Source organism: Planococcus citri, chromosome 4 (genome assembly GCF_950023065.1).
Source record: "Planococcus citri chromosome 4, ihPlaCitr1.1, whole genome shotgun sequence".
In the NCBI taxonomy this organism is placed as follows: domain Eukaryota; kingdom Metazoa; phylum Arthropoda; class Insecta; order Hemiptera; family Pseudococcidae; genus Planococcus; species Planococcus citri.
The window spans coordinates 56,129,938-56,148,090 of NC_088680.1; the positions used below are offsets into that span (position 1 = coordinate 56,129,938).

At 33.1% G+C, this 18,153-nt stretch overlaps 1 protein-coding gene across 4 annotated transcripts in view; it reads right to left on the minus strand.

The window, feature by feature from the left end:
- Mctp (multiple C2 domain and transmembrane region protein) overlaps positions 1-18,153 on the minus strand; it is an 87,737-nt gene that overhangs the window by 68,180 nt on the left and 1,404 nt on the right. Inside the window, exon 1 of one of the 4 annotated variants that reach the window (XM_065363963.1) lies at positions 4,809-4,827. The exons of the other annotated variants lie outside the window; for them this stretch is intronic. The gene's annotated coding sequence lies outside the window, so the exon portion shown is untranslated. Of the gene's footprint in view, positions 1-4,808; positions 4,828-18,153 lie in introns of those variants that run through there. 4 annotated transcript variants of the gene reach the window in all.

An 18,153-nucleotide genomic window follows, 5' to 3' on the forward strand; every position in this document is an offset into this window, starting at 1 on the left:
TAACCGCGATACCTACCAAAATGGAACTTTCTCCAATAGTTGGGGGTTTTGAAAGGCTTTTTGGTGTTGCAACATAATATTAAAAAATTAGGATGGCATTATGTCGAAGTTGACCAATTTGACCCCTATTTTCACGTATCCATTGAGAAAGTTGAAAAAAAACCTTCACTCAATGAAATAAACTCATCACAAAAAAATCAAAATTCAAAAAATAAAAAATAAATGAATTTTAATTTTTTTTGCTGTGAGCGTGTTTTTCATCAGCTTTTTCATGAAATACGTCAGAAATAGGTCAAAATGAGACAACTGAATAAATTTAAACTTTTTTTGATGTTTGGAATTGAAAATTAAATTTTTTCAAATTTTGTGATGAGTTTATTTCATTGAGTGAAAGGGTTTTTTCAATTTTCTCAATGGATACATAAAAGTAGGGATCAATACATAATATTTCAAGTTCACTGAAAACAGTGACACCATATAGCAGCCTTTAAAACCAGTGTTTGTGACAGACGCTGTTACAAACCAGTGTTTGTAACAGACACTGTTTGAAACCAGTGTTTGTGACACACACTGTTTGAAACCAGTGTTTGTGACACACACTGTTTGAAACCAGTGTTTGTGACACACACTGTTTGAAACCAGATGTTTGTGACACACTGTTTGAAACCAGTGTTTGTGACAGACACTATTTAAAACCAGTGCTTGTGACAGACACTGTTTAAAACCAGTGTTTGTGACAGACACTGTTACAAACCAGTGTTTGTGACAGACACTGTTACAAACCAGTGTTTGTGACAGACACTGTTACAAACCAGTGTTTGTGACAGACACTGTTACAAACCAGTGTTTGTGACAGACACTGTTACAAACCAGTGTTTGTGACAGACACTGTTACAAACCAGTGTTTGTGACAGACACTGTTACAAACCAGTGTTTGTGACAGACACTGTTTGAAACCAGTGTTTGTAAAAGACATGGTTTAAAACCAGTGTTTGTGACAGACACTGTTTGAAACCAGTGTTTGTGACAGACACTATTTAAAACCAGTGCTTGTGACAGACACTGTTTCAGACCAGTGTTTGTGACAGACACTATTTAAAACCAGTGCTTGTGACAGGCACTGTTTAAAACCAGTGTTTGTGACAGACACTGCTACAAACCAGTGTTTGTGATAGACACTATTTAAAACCAGTGCTTGTGACAGACACTGTTACAAACCAGTGTTTGTGACAGACACTGTTACAAACCAGTGTTCGTGACAGACACTGTTTGAAACCAGTGTTTGTGACAGACACTGTTACAAACCAGTGTTTGTGACAGACACTGTTACAAACCAGTGTTTGTGACAGACACGGTTTCAGACTAGTGTTTGTGACAGACACTGTTTAAAACCAGTGTTTGTGATAGACATTGTTTGAAACCAGTGTTTGTGACAGGCACTGTTACAAACCAGTGTTTGTGACAGACCCGGTTTCAGACCAGTGTTAGTGACAGACACTGTTTAAAACCAGTGTTTGTGACAGACACCGTTTCAGACCAGTGTTTGTGACAGACACTGTTTCAGACCAGTGTTTGTGACAGACACTGTTTAAAAGCAGTGTTTGTAACAGACACTGTTACAAACCAGTGTTTGTGACAGACCCGGTTTCAGACCAGTGTTATTGACAGACACTGTTTAAAACCAGTGTTTGTGACACACACTGTTTGAAACCATTGTTTGTGACAGACACTGTTTCAGACCAGTGTTCGTGACAGACACTGTTTCAGACCAGTGTTTGTGACAGACACTGTTTCAGACCAGTGTTTGTGACAGACACTGTTTAAAAGCAGTGTTTGTGACAGACACTGTTACAAACCAGTGTTTGTGACAGACACTGTTTAAAAGCAGTGTTTGTAACAGACACTGTTTGTAAAACCAGTGTTTGAAACAGACACTGTTTAAAAAAGGGCCAGAGGGCTGTGATTTGCGCTATTGGTCATACCTTCAAAAGGTCTTTCCACAGGAAAAATTCCAAAAAAATCGCCGACCTCCCTTACCACTTTTTAGTTGAATTGATGTGGAATGATCCTGGTTGAAATTGGATTTTTGAGCTGAAATTCCTTATATTTCATTTTTTCAACCATCAAGATAAACTGATTCAGCTAATAGCTAAAAACGATAAAATTTCAAATAAAATAATCCATGAAGCATAAATAACCCTAAGGACTAACTTGATGTACCTACATCACATCCATTTTGATTGTTGTTCAAATTTTAAACGTTCATCGTAAGAGAAGCGGTAGAAGGGGGGGTAGTGTAATCAAATCCGAGACTCAAAATGATGCAATTTCCCATCCTTTCAAGTTCCAACCAACCAAAAACTAAAACCAACAATCAATTCAATCCATCTCACCAGTCACTTAAACCAGCCTCATCCCAAATCTCTTCAACATCTTCCTACGTAAAATACCCCAAGTTTAAACCGATTCGCATCGCGCGAGTCACGTTAAGAAAATTCAATAAACTCTACGCTCTCATTAATGCAAATAGCGATAATTTTTCTTTTCTTTTAAATGAATAGACGCCTATTAATAATCATTAGATTTTCAAACCTCGAGTATATACTCGACGAGCCTCTTTCATCTTTTTCTTTTCGAATACACCTTTTCGCGTTTTCCGCCTCAAAGTGAATTACCGCATAAGTGTACCTACCAGAAAGACAGAATGCGAATGGCCAACCAACCCAACCTAACGTGAGAGTCGAGTTTATTCTCTTTTATGAAAAATCGACATTTCGCTGTTTCGTTAGATAAAGTTCACGAAGCGTTAAACGTGGAAGAATTATTAAGCGTAACGTTGAGTACAAGACATATACCTATAGTATATCGTATAAGTATGAGCATTTTCTTTCAAAACGAGTTTTTCACACCTTGAAAATCAAGATTTTACTATATAACTTATGACGGAAATAAGAATCCTGTGTCTCGGTAAGGAAACTGAGAATGGTATCTATTCAGAGTGACATAAGGTGTAACGAATACGAAAATTAAGTTTTTTTTCTTTTTTATTGTGTTGGAGGGTTTTTTAAAAATACAGTCAAGAGTGTATTGTGACTGCTTCTCGACTGTATTTTTTTTCAAATTAATAGCACGTATAGTTTTGTATTGTATGGTAAAATGCTGGCCTAGTTTTTATTTTTTTCTCGTAGAATATCTGAAAAATGGGAACGCTTTGAAATAAAAACGAATTTGGGGGAATAAAATTTACCTATCATGATCGATTTGAAATATTATACACAAAGTTGTTCTAGCCAAGTACATTTTAATGTAAGCAGTTCATCGCTTTTGTGTAGTCATCGTTTTACTACAGGTAGGTACCTATTCTGAAAAATAAAAACCATTTTGGTATTATTACAATGAAAATAAGCCTACAAGTTGGGAGATTTTTCTATTGTAGGTCTACTACGTATCTTATCTTTAAACCCATGATTAAAATTTAACACATGATTTAACGCTGATGATGAAGCAAATATATCGAGGCAGTTTACAATGTTTGATAATAGATGAGACAACTACACTTTCATCAGTTCTTGGCTAAAATGTTTAGATTTCACAACAATGAACCATTCATCCTCGTCGAGATAATGATTTTGTAGCTATTTTAATAAAAAGATAGCTTAGAATGATTCGATTATTATTAAACACGAATTACAATTTTTTTTCTCGAATAATATACCAACGAAGCTAAAATTTAAAACAGTAAACGAGGGTAGAAAAATTGCGTAGGTCGACTGAATCCTACTTTGAAGGGAAAATAGAGAGAAAAAAATTAAATCAGTTTCGAAATAAGAACTCAAAAACGAGAAAAATTACGTCAATTTGAATAAATAATTTTCATTTTGTTTATTTACTTGATTAAAAATAACAGTTCGCGAATTAAAAAAGTAAACATTTTTTTCCAACTCCGAATCATTCTCGAAAAAAATTAAACGACTGTTTTTTTCAATGAATAAAATTTTAACATTCTATTTTCAACAAATCTACCTACCATTTTGAGTTGAAATAGCCCATACATAAGTAATTATGAAGCAAAATAACAAGTTTTCGTAAGCAGGTACCTATATTTTAATTAAGCCTAATTTGAAATTATCCCAAAGTACTAATCCCACGTACATATTTCATGGAGTAAAAGTTACCTTTTAAATTAAAACGAAGGTATTAAATTGGACACTCGTTCGTTCGTACGATCCAAAAACTTAAACAACTTGATTAAGTCATGATACCTACTCGTACATTTTGAAAATTTCAAATCTCTCGTTTTGATAAGTTTGGGTTAGAGAAATATGAATTTTATCCGCTCTGTCTCGAACCTGCGTAATTATTTTTCCTCGCGTGGCAAATCCGAAAACAGGAAAATTTAACCACTGATTTATGTAAAACCACGAATGAACTGTAATGACGACCGAATATCTTATGGTTTACATTTGGCATTTGTTAATTTATTAAATATTTGGGAAACGCGTGCTAAGTATCCCTTTTATTTATCGACGATGTCGAAAAGCTCGACGTTAGTTTCTTTTTTCGACACGATGACGACGATGCGGAGAGAAGGAGTTTAATTAATGGAACTGCTATGTCGTTTTAGGGAAATCTGGGAAATTTGAATTTTAATACGTCTCAATCGACGATCGACTATAACACTATAGAATAAATTATCGATACACGACGTTGCATTATAATATTTTTCGAAATCCACGACGACAAAAAGACGAAATTTTCAGCATTGAAAAATATCCCGAGATTAAGTTCTTAACGCGAGAAAGTATTACCTGCAGATTTTCCAAGCACTGATAATACGAGTTGAAGTTGTTATCTTCTATATACTGGAAATTGTGAAGGAAAAATATAAGTACTCGAAATTTTTCGATGGTGCGGAAGAACAGATACGATTAAACGTTGAAAGCTGCGGTAACGTACTGAAATGATTTGTAAAAAAACTGTATAGCACCTAGCGGATCATGTTTCCATCCACCTTTATACTCAAGCTGAATAAATAAAGTAATGTTTGTTCGAACGTTATGTCATTGCAAGAAATTTGTATAAACGCAATAAGTTTGATGATTTTTTTGAAGGATGTGCAGGTTACTAAATTGTACGTAAGTTTAGGTATCGAATCGAATTTTTCAACGTGTTTAACGCTATGATCGTTCTAAATAAGATTGTAATATATTCAGAATCGAAGTTTCTTTCATGAAGTTTTTTTTTGAAACTTGATTGACCAGAGAATCCAAGTACGTAAATTGTGGAACTTTTACTCTGATATTGCAAAGTGAATTTATTGAGAGGTATTTTGCGATAAAAAATGAACAGCAAAAGCTACCTTAAGGAGAAAAATTTACTGAAATAAAATCTTTTCTGTGTATAACTTGTCAAATGTAGTTGTACCTATTTGATTTCAAAATTGGAAGTGAATTTAAGGTGACTGGGGATTTAAAAAATCATCGAGTTCTCGAGTAACAACAAGTTGAAATTTTACTAATAAATCGTTTCTCTCTCACTCAACCATTTAAAAAAAATAGGTACCTAGGTAATTAATATGTACTTCAAATCTTTTATATTTCTGGGGAGAAATGATTCTTATACTCTTTAATTTCGTTTTTTCTATTTTTTTTTTTTTTGTGGTAACGTAAATCCGAAAACATACTCCAATTTTTTTTTAGAATTCATTTTTTTCCTCATATTTTTTCTTCCTCATCTTATACTTACGTACTAAGAACTCACAAAACAATTTTGGGACACTTTGCATAAATTTACTCAGAAGGAAGAAAAATAAATGAAAATTTTAAAACTATGATCATAAATTTTTTACAATACCTACTTACTTAACATGAGTTACGTTCTAAAATTTATTGAGACTGAGAGCACTGAAAATTTTAAAGGTCATTGTTCCTCCTTACGATAAAGGTACCTATTTATGAACCAGTGCGATAAAAATTTCACAAAATAACATTTTCAGCTTAATCGAATGTTTTGCAGAGGAGAAAAATTCGAATTTTAAATTAAAATAGATAAAAGTTGACTATTTTATATACCAAAAAATACGCTTAGGCTGAAAAAATGTGACAATATAACGATACATTTCGAAGACCTTTTCGAGCCATAAATTACATACACTAAATAAAGGACTTTCTTTTTTTGCAGAATTGTATCGATTTTATTTCTGTAAAAGTGTACACTTGAATCATTTAGCTTTTTCTTCTACAGCTCGAAATGTATAGTTTTTTCAAACTAAATTTTTGAACAAATTTTTCGCAATTTTTGAAACTCATAAGTTATAACATTCCTTACATATCCATGTAGGTAGTAGGTACCTATCAGAAGACCTAAACAAGCAAAACATTCCAAAACCAAAGGTTCTGGCCCGGAAAAAAATTTCTTTCGGAAATAATCATTTGAACGAAACAAAGGCGAAAATAGCGTTGGCAAGTTATATTTATTTTTCCCAAACTAAAACACCTTTGCGAAGATACTACATACCTATACTCGCTCGATTTGGGAAAGTTTGCTTCATAGCGAGAGCTCGATTTTATGTAAATTGGAATTTTTCAGCTGAAACTTCAAATAACTTTTTTAATCAAGGGTCGTCCGTGTCGGTGTAGCGTACTATTCGTTCAATGAAACGCGCAATTTTCCGGATTTTACGTTAGATAAAAGGAGTTTTCTTAATGAATGATAAAAGATTTTCAAAATTAACATAAATTTTACTTAAAAGAATTTCGAAGTGCCATAGAAGTTGTATTGTTTTTTTGAAATGGGAAAGAAAAAGAGGGAAGCAAGAGTGTCTATAAATGCAATTTCTTGTAAATTTAAAAAAAAGAGAGAACATTTTTCAATTTTTGGCGAATTTTTGAAATTTGAATTATCGTCAAAATGCCAAAAAATCCAAATTTCAGCAAAATAACCCAGAAAGCTAAAATTTAGCATGTACCATTCTTGTGACCCTTCGAATAGATTTGAGATCGTTTCAAACCATTTTGAGCAGTTCTGGAGTCTCCAGCTGATTTTTGATAGCTGAAATTGTTTAAAATTGACTTGAAAAATGAATAGGGAAAAGCTCTAAAACTCCTCAAAATGATTCAAAAATATTTAAAAGCAATTCAGGGAAGGGAAAGGCGGAGGGTCAAAAATCGTCCATATCAAATTTTAGCTTTTTAAGTCAATAAGGCAAATAATCATTTGACTTTTTGTATTTTTGGCCCAAATTTGATGTTTAAAAATTCGCCAAAAATCGCGAAAAGTGCACTTTGGCATCTTGAAATACATACATATTTTGAAATTCAGTGGTATGCATTTTCGCATGCTCTTTTGATTTATAGCCCAGTTAAAATGCAATTTGACCCAAACAATAAACATAATTGGGATCAAAAGTTTTTTTGGTGAATATTGTCTAGTGTGGTATGCTGAACAACCTACTAAAATTTCCCGCCCCTACCCCACAAGCTAACCCCCCCCCCAGTGGATCAAAGCCCACCAAAATCAGTTTTTCGTCAAGAACTCCTGAAATATTGGATTTTGAGTAAAATGAGCTCAATGATCATTTCATCTACTCTCCAATACCTATCAAATGAGCTATTGACTAACTCCGTAGCCTCAAGGGGGGTGGCGCTACGACCCCTCGAAGTGACGTGATTTTAATATTTTTACATTTTATGACTTGCTACTTGTAACCTGTTCTAATTGATAAAATGAAGTCAAACTTGGGGAATGGGATTCTTTTGGGAGCTAGAGTTGACTTCTGGAGTGGGGAGGGTCAAAGTTGGAAATTACAGAAAGATCATTTTTTGGAGGGGCATACATGACCCCAAATGGATGAAAAGGGTCCAAAATCAAACCATCAGACAGTATTCCCATTGTGATCATCATATCCAAATTTCAGCTTCCTAGGTCATCCCCACTTCCCTTTCAGATGGAAAAACCCGAAAATAGAGGCAAAATAAGGGGATTTTTACCTTAATTCCGCTTTAAATGGGGTGGGGATGACCTATAGGAAGCTGAAATTGGGATATATTGATCAAAGATGGAGTGCTGTCCGATGGTATGATTTTGGACCCTTTTCATCCATTTGGGGTCATGTTATGCCCTCCAAAAAATGACCTTTCTGTAATTTTCAACTTCGACCCTTCCCAGTTTGGTTCGATTCAGAATATTCTCAAGCAGTTGAAGCATCCTCCCAATTCTTCGAATAGAAATTTTATACAATCAGTCCATTTTGAAAAATTGTTCAAGTCAAAATGAGATGGCCATAGGCCCTATTTTATCAAACATTTAGTTTTAGGTGAAAAAACATTTCGATTCTTTTAGTTTGTGCAAAAAACAGGAAATTAAGTAGGTATAATTATTATAAGATGGTAAATTTTTTTTAAAAAAAAGAGAGAAGAAAATATCAATTCTATGTAAAAATTCATGTTGTAAATAATTGTATCGTAACCGAAAATATTGAAAATGGAAAAGATTCCAAGAATATTCTCAAGTAGATATTAAATATTATAGGCAGGTGAAGAAAACATTTCAAATTACAAAAACTTTCAATTTTTTCATCAAAGGCAATTGATTCGAGCTGCACCGTTTTTTTGATTGAAATATTCCTAAAAAAAAAAAAAAAACTTGAAAAAGCATCAATCGATTTTGAAACAAAAATTTTAATTTTTTCAATGCTCCTACTTATCACTTTCAAAAAAACATTTTTCAGAAAAAGAGGAAAATAAAGGCTTGTAAAAGAAACAAAGAAAAACATCATCGTAGAATATAAAATTTCCCATAGTCAAAGCGTCGTTTGATTTTCACAAAAAATTTTGAGACTCAAGGGATCTTCTCTAGACTGGGAGTGTGCATTTCAGTTGAGAGGGTAAGACATTCTCAATTCTTGCTGTTTATTTCTGTAAAAATATTAACAAAAATTGTTTTATGTACAGCATTTTTCTCAATGTCACCCATGTAGAAAAATATTATTAGTTTTGAACATGTCCACTGTAGTGGGCATGTATCTTATCAAGAATTACTAAAATTTAATAAAAGTATAAATAACAGAGGATTTCCATTAATTTTCAAAAAAAATCACAGAACAATAAGTAGAGAGGATTGGAGGCGTTGGAAAAGATCAAATCAAAAAAATAAATCTATATTCGTATTTAACGCTCCTGAAATCTACTGATGAAGCAAACAAATTGTCACACGATTTTTCAATTTTTTCGAAATTTGGTGGGTCAAAAAAGGGCTTTAAAGGATCTTGAGTAAATGAGAAAATGAGTGGACATTCGTATTCAGAGTTATCAAAGACGTATATGAAACGATATGTCACACAATATTGGACTTACAAACTCAAACTTAATTTTCTGAGATTTTTGACAAATATTTTTGAAACTAGGTACTTTCAATTATCTACCTACCTTAAATACCGAAAAAAAATCTTTTTCAAAAAAAGAGCATTATGATGAGAAATTTCAACTGGTTAAAAAACCACCCTTCCTATAACTCCAAAGGGGATTAAGGGGCCAGTGTTGAAGATTTTCCACCTCTTCAGTACATACACAACAAAAAACTTGAAAATATATTCAGATGGGCTACCAAAATCAAGCATGATTTCATAAGGAATCACTTAAAAGCTAGTATCATCAATTTTTAATAGAAATTACGAGTATAAAAGAATATCATTCTGATTCTTTTTCTATCAGAAAAACAGCTATCGAAACAAAATGAAAAAACGAGTCTTAAAAATGGAAAAATATGAGAATATTATGTAGTTAAATACAGTATACAAAAACAAGTATTTTATTCGAATTAAAATATCTTAAAAACTGATGATAAGGTTACGGATCACATTTCGTGGAAATTTTTTTAAAAATTCCGTTCATTTAAAAAAGCTACAATGCTACACGGATCTTATTTTCTCCAACATCGAATACCCTGTTTTCGCTCCAGCATACACATTTTTATTGTTAGGTAGGTATTATATTATTGAATAGGTAATAATAATGTTCATAGATATTATAGGTAGGTAGGTACCAACTTTTTTTAAAAGCATAAAATGTCACGTAGGGGTACCCGATATCAGCAAAGATCCTGAATTTAAAATAAGCGAATGTAAAACAACCCCCTTTGTAAAGAAATTTTAGTCGAGAAGGTGGCTGCTGACTCGTTTTATATCTTTATTTTTTAACGTCATCAAAATTATACCTGCGTAGGTACTCGTAAAATTCAAATGGGCTTATTATACATATTTTGAAAAGTAATAAAACCCATTATTATTGAATTTTCATCAAGTTACATGTAAAATTTAAAAACACGTTGCGTAGTCGTATTTTTATTTAAGTATTTTTTGGAAGTTCAGGTTATAGGTCCTTTGAAGAAAATTACATTTTGTCGATGTATATTCGTTTACCTATAATACATACCAACCTACATCTTGCTACCTATCTATACGTACAATGTATGGCTTTTGTTTCTTGGCTTCAATTTTCTATATGAAAGATGATATAAAAGGAAAAGGACTCGTTTACCAGTAATAACGATGATAAAAGAAATTTACATTTTTCCTTTTTTAAAAATTACACCAAAGACTAGGTTTTAAAAGCTTCGAAGCTTCTACCTCGATGAAGAAAGTTTCCTCTACATTCAAATTAAATTATGTGACGAGCTGGTATGTACAAATTTAGCATTCATTCAGTTGGAAAATAAATTCACCAACGTAAGATATTGATGACAAGTATCACGTGAAAATTGCCGATATAATGGTCGCAATTTATATCTACAAGTACGGGTTTCAAATAGGTACACCAAAAGCCCAAAGAGTGAAGTGGTAAAATGGCAAGTTTGTGAAAATGCATCGCACTTATCGTAGCATACTGTCGCTACTCGCGTATTCAAAAGGTTTCACTTTAATGTTCGCGGGACTATCTATAGCCTATCTTTGCTTAATTTGCAACAAAGTTCAAAAAGAATCGCTATTTTCAACTATTCGCAGCTTATCAGGGCGAACTTTCAAAGATACACTTGACATATTTCAAATTGAATCGCGAGCAGTTGAACAGCTTCGTATATACGAGAACAATTACGAATTGCATATTCACAATTTTTCGCTACAATTGCCAAGACCTATTTTTAATTCAAAGCCATCTCGAGTAATTATTTCACGTAACAATGCAACGAACCATTCGTTTTGAGGAAAATCATTTATTAATTTCTCGAGCTTTGTGTTCTATACACACTTGTTCGAGTTCACCGCTGTTATCCATTTCTTTTAGGTGCTTATTTTTACACGATATAATAAATAGGTTTGAATTTATTGTATGTATACGAGGTAGGTAGGTGTTTCCATGCAACGAGTTAAATAGATATGCAAATTGAAAATGTATTCATTACCTATATTGGTATTACGCGATGAAAGTTTTGACTCGGTAAATTGTACGTACCTTACGGTAATTTTTGAGTTTTCTTTTGTAATTCGAATAATAGCTGGTAAGAATACAGGATGACAAAACCGTACAGTTGTTTACCTAGGTAGGTACCTCGGCAGCTTACCTATTAACCGAATATATTGGAATGCAGCTTTGTTTCCCCGAGTGAATTGTAACCCGAGTTTAATTTAACCGAGAGCGTAAGTAAGACTTTGAAATTTTACAAGGAAAGCATCTTCTTGATTAATTTATCGTCCGAGAAAGTTTTTCCTTTTTGTGTATTTAAATATGAAAATTAAGCTCGACGAAAAACTAATTTTCGTTTATTTTTTATACTTTTAAAAATATAGAGTCGGATATTTTTTTCTGGAACCGTCTTAGGTACTCGTATATAAATGTACATACTTATTATAAGTTTTCGCAACTTGTGCAAAGTTTCTCAACTTTGAAATGATGTATAAGTGGTGTATTAACGAGACCTAATTGAGCGTAAGTTGATACCTACTCTGGAACATGAGCCGATTTAACGAACGATTTCTTGATTTACTCTCTCCGTTTGACGAACGATTTCTCACGAAAAGTTATTTTTACTTATTAAAGAAGTTTTGAGATGAAATTCCTCTCGTTATATTGAAAAGTTGTGAAATGCGAGTTTAAAAGTGAATTTGTGATTATTTTAATAAAATCAATTTTGAAGCAATTTGTAATCGAACTAGACAGTGATACAGATTGGGCATCAATTTTCTATACGAAAAGAATACCTACTTAAAAAAAGAGATGAGAAGCTCCAGGTCGAAGTTCTAAAATGGTGATTATTTGGGAGATCGAGTTCAGAAAGTAGAATTGAAGTTTTGAAAAGTTTATTGTTAAAATTGACGATTTTGAAATTTCTATAGTCCTTATTCCGAAGTTTCTACTTTCCATTTTAGTTCATTTCACTATTGAAAAAAAAACACAGTTTTTTTAAAAACCAAAATCAAGGGATTCTCAAAGTCTATAAAAATTAATCAACATTGAAGGATTTATTATCATGATTTTCTCAGTGACATATTGAGGGGAGACAAAGGGTATATTTCCTCTCCCTCTCAATCGCAGATGGGATTCTTATTCAAAAAATAGGTACCTATACCTACCTACCTATCAAAACAAATTTTATGATTTAATTTTTTCTCATTTTTGAATCATTTTTTGAGAAATTTCACCCACTGTAGGAAAGCATGAATTAATTGAGTAAAATGTGACCATCACACTGTCCTCCTCACCTGGGCCATTCCTATTTCCTTCAGCTACACACTGTATTTTGGAGTGGTCAAGTGGTAAGCGGTAACACAATTTTGAAATCCCCTTGATCACCCAAGTATTCATTGCCAATACAGTAGACTCTCAATTATCCGACTCCGAATTATCCGACTTTCGGGTTATCCGGTACGAATTTATCCGACTTACATTTCGCATTATCCGACCCACCAAGGTCGGATAATCCGAAAAACCCCTAATTTTTGATTTTGGAGTGTAAATAATGATGCAGTATGCAGCATTTTGTATTCTAACAATGTTATTTTCCTTGAAATTGATCCAACTTATCTCAAAAAATTATAATTTGAGTCAGTATTTCATTATCTTTCATGTACAAAAGTACATTATTTTTGTTTATTCTTCATTTTTTTGATTTTTTGTTCCTGCTTTGAGCCAAAACTTGATTTTCTGAATAAAAAATTGTCTTCTCAAGCTTATGCACTTAATTTCTACGCTTTTAACATCCATTTCGGATTATCCGACTTTTTTGGTATCCGACACACCTTACCCCCCCCCCCGATTAGGTCGGATAATCGGGAGTCTACTGTAAGTAAGATATCATCTTTACAGAGTTGTTTGAAGAGTTTATTCACTTCTTGATAGACTTTCTGATCATTTTAGAAAAAATTTTTGGCACTATCAAAATCTGAAATTGACACTCAGTTGGTCAAAAACACAGATTTTTGAAAAAAAGAAGGTACTTAATTTTAGTGATTTTTTTTCAAACAAAGAACGAATTGAAAAAATTAATTGATCACTCCTTATGATCAAATCGACAATCAAACGTCAAAAAAATTGTTTGATAATATTGATTTTCAAAAAAATCATGTTTTGATAATTAACTTATTTGGACATTTAAGGTCAATTCATTGTCAAATAAAAAAAAAGATGAAACAAAACAAAATACCTAATTTGGAATGTTGAATCAATTTTTGGCATCAAATTATTCAATTTTTGATTGAGTGGTTTGTTAAGAGTAAGGTTAAATTGATTTTTTTTTACATTGAACCTGATCATTCATACGAGGTCTAAAATCAAAAATGAATATCTAATTGTGGCTGATAAAACAATTGTACTGTACAAGGGGAGCATGGCAAAAGTCTGAATTAATAGAGAAACAATGTCAGATAAATACCACTCAGAGACAGCTGACGAGGAGTATGACAGGGCTGCATTCTATCCCCACTCCTGTTCAATCAATATGGAGCGAATACAGTGGAAATCGCTTATATTGAGATCGGTTAGTACGAGATTAGATTTTGGATATAACGAGCAAAATGCTCAATCCCGAGCACAATGCAATTTAAACATGTACAATATGGTACCTGTTAGAACAAGCTCATTTATGACAAGAAATCCGGATAGTACGAGCTGAAATTCTTGAAATTTGGTTTGTTTTACCTATTGTTTTTTCTTCCACTTATAACAAGTGTTCAATTGTTCATGCATAAAACATTCATTAAATCCCAAATTTCAGTTTTATTGGTTAATTTGGTAACATTTTGAAATTCAGACAGATTTTGTGGCATTTTTTGAAAAACAGAACTTTCTAAAAAGCTGCTGGAGGCTCTAGAACCGCTCAAAACAATTTGAAACAGTTTATAATGAGAAGCTTTTTATATCCGGTTATTACAAGATACTCCTTATAAATGCAATACCTTTTAGTACGAGAGAGCGGATGCAACAAGCAAAATGTCCAGTCACTTCGATCTTGCTGTAAGCGATTTCCACTGTACTCGTATATAATTTGTGAGACACTGCAGCTGATTGTATCAGAAAGGGCCAACAATGATGGTTCAAGAGGTGAGTGGCGGGGAGGAGTATCAATCAGAGGTGTACACATGTCAAACCTTTGCTATGCTGACAGCAGTGACAGCAGTGACAGCACACCCCTCATCTCCACAAGTGTTGAAAATATGACTGGTTTTCTGAAATGTCTAGAAGAGGTCAGTGCAAAATATGGCTTGTTGATAAATAAGGCAAAGATGAAGATCATTGTGAATTGGTCTGAGAAAGTGAGAACAACTCACCCGAAATTCAGGAAATTGAGGGAATTGAAGTGGTGAATCAATTTTTATACCTAGGATCAGGGCTGTTAAATTACTGTAATTTATTCGCAGGTAAAATACGGTGGTAAAATACAGTAAAATACGGTATTTTATGGTATTTATGGTATTTTACTGATTTGGACATGAAGAGTTATTTGTAGTTTGACTTTGAAGTTCTGAACTTCTGACCTGCCTCTGAAGTAAATTTTCATCTGTTTTAGGTGTTATTAGAGATTATAGGAAATTTTTCATGGACATTTTTTGGAAATTTATGGGGAAAATTTTTGGTAACTTTCAAATCATAAATTTCCATGGAAATTTGGAAATTTATGAAGGAAATATGAGTAAAAAGTGTTCAATTTGGCTTTTTGGTAAATTATGGTAAAATACAGTAATAAACTTTTGGTAAAATACCGTAAAATACCGCCGTAATTTACCAACATAAATTACCTTACAGCCCAAGCTGCCTAGGATCCATTGTTGATAAGTGATAACAAAGGAGGCAGTGAAGCCGAGATAAGACACAGAGCGCAAATCACATGAAGCGCAATCTCATGTCTCAGGTCTAATGAAGATATGGTCATACAGCAGTGAGCAAGACTCTGAAGATAAAGACTTCTAAATGCTCTGGTTTTCTCAGTTTTTCTCTATGTATCAGAAACCCGGACAGTATGAGAGGGAGACAGAAGAAAAATTGATGTGCTTGAGATATGTGGTGCTGAGGAGAATGCTTCGGATCCCATGGACAGAGAAAAGGACTAATGTGTCCATCTTGGGAGAAATCGGTGTCCAGAAGAGGCTGTCAGCAGTGGTACTCTGCCAAATCCTCAAATATTCCACGCATATCACAAGGGCAGATGCGATAGAGTCCCTGTTCATTCAAGGCAAGGTAGAGGAAACAAGAGGGTGTGGACGCTCCCCCATGAGATGGACAGACTCCACACAGAAGGCTATTGAATGCAGCTTCCCAGCATGTGTCAAAAGCGTCCTGGATAGAGACAGTTGGAGGGAGCTGGTGTATCATGTCACAGAAAATGGCTGCCGGAGCATCGTAGTCACGATATCCTTTAGGGGTGAAACGGCACCAAGAAGAAGGAATTAATTTTTTGGGATTCTGTCAATCGATTTTCATGGGATTCGATTACGTACTCAATTTCTTGATAGGATCCGATTATTTAATTTTTTAGGGATCCAATCATTCAATTTCTTGGGATTCAATTTGAGTACCTAGGTATCTGATTTTCATTCGAAAACTCGTCAGGCTTGAAAGTGAATTTTTGAGCAACCATGCAGTAAATTTTATCCATCATGTGAGATTGAAAATCAAAAAATGAATCAATTTTTGGATTGGATTAATCAATTTTTGATGAGTGATGATCAATTTTCGATTGAGAAGTCTATTTTGAAGTTGTTTTTTTTTTTCATTTCTGACTACACGATCGATCGTATGGAATTCGATTTTCTTTCACGATCGTTTTTTTATCTGAAGGTGTAATTTCTGAATAAATGTGTGGGTTCAACTCGCGACAAAAATTTGAAATGGAAATTATTCTGGAAATCAGAGTCCAAAATTTTGAAAATTCCACTGGTAAAAATTAAAACGTGGTCATTCAAAATTAAAAATACGTACAATTGTGACGACTAGAACAATTTTTGGTAGGTACATGATTAGGTAAGTATCTTCTAGTATGAACCTATTCAGATTTATTCAGATATAGGTACCTCTACCTACATTTACAAAAATACTCCAAAAAACGAAAAACCATCTCTTCATGCAAACTTTTCATAAGAAACACAAATACCATGAGATCAATTGTTACATTCGACAATAGGTTTCCTTTTGAAAATTCCTAATACAACATACAAAAAAAGGCTCGACAAAAAAAAACCTCGAAAAATCTATACATTTTTCTTTATAAATATAATTCTTATTCAAAGTCGACGTATTTCACAAAGCTAACAAAAAATGCAGAAATCCTGGATTAAATGCGATTAGTTCCACGAAAACGAATAATACCAGCTACATCTCGCCTCGTCAAATGATTTTTTTTGTCCACGTTGATAATCTCGGTGTAATTTTTCAGTTTAGTGGAAAACAGAAAGAGAAAAAGAGAGCGTTCGAGCTGAAAGGAAAACCAAAAACTACAGAATACTGTTAGGGAATTCGATCAAAGTTGACGAGTTACCTAAAAGTTTAAATAAACTTTTTCTGCGTCGTCGTGTTCTTCGTATTTTTCTTTTCTGTTTTTTCCAAAAACAAAATATACTCGCTCGAGAGAAATTTTTCAAAATGAATTTTCACCAAGATTTCTAATTGGAAAAATGTATCGCCCGTTGGGAAAATCATTTTGAAAACAGTGAGTAGGAAACTAAGTATATTGAATATCAGGAAATGTGAAATGAACGTGCGTGTAATAAATATGCGTATAATAGGTAGGTATCTACTTTTTTCTACCTTATTAACATTTTCATTAAAAACTGGAACTTGGAAATCGTTATTAAGCTAATGAGCTTTTGACTTGATTTAGTTGGTAAATTTTTTTCACTTCTGTGAGCTTTAAATTATAAACTCGCTGTAATAAATTATATACGTTAGAGTAAATACAGATAGAAAATGTAGGTAGGTATGCAGATGAATTTAAATTTACCAACTGTGCCATGGGTATGTTACTTTCGTGACAATGTTTACCTACATGTAACTAACTCATTCACAAAGGGAATTAAGACTATAAACATGTTTTGGAATGCGCTAATTTTAACCGAATACCTATTCAAATATACATACAACAAAAATCCAACCTTTTTGAAAGATTGAAGCTTTGCTAATAATCTGGAAGCTTGATTAAATAAGTGTAGACGGTATAGATGTTGAGTGTGCGACGACTTGTTAGTCAAATTCTCAGTAGATACTAAATTATTTCAAGTATTTTCCTGTTTGTTTATTCACTTCAGTCTACAGATACTATAACCATTCACAACGTATTTTTTCCCCAACCGAATAAAAAATAAATATTATGGCAAAATCGTACAAGATTATGATTTTTAGCCTCTCGAATGAGAATTCAAGACGAAACATCGTGATGAAATTGAATTTTGAGAATTCATACAAATGAAAAACGTATGAATGAAACCAGTAAGTTAAATAACAAATTTCTATAATGTACGAGTAGCTAGCTATCTAACCCTTACAGTGCTTTATTTTGATAGCTCAGCTCAAAACATTCGCAGTTCAGTTTATTGGGCCCAGAAGATTTTGATAACGTTAAAAAGGAACCTCAGAATTTCTTATCGTCGTTCCTTTCCTATCTAGCTACACACACATGTCTACATGTATTCTTATTCTACATCGAGTTCAAACAATGCTCGAGAAAATTCTC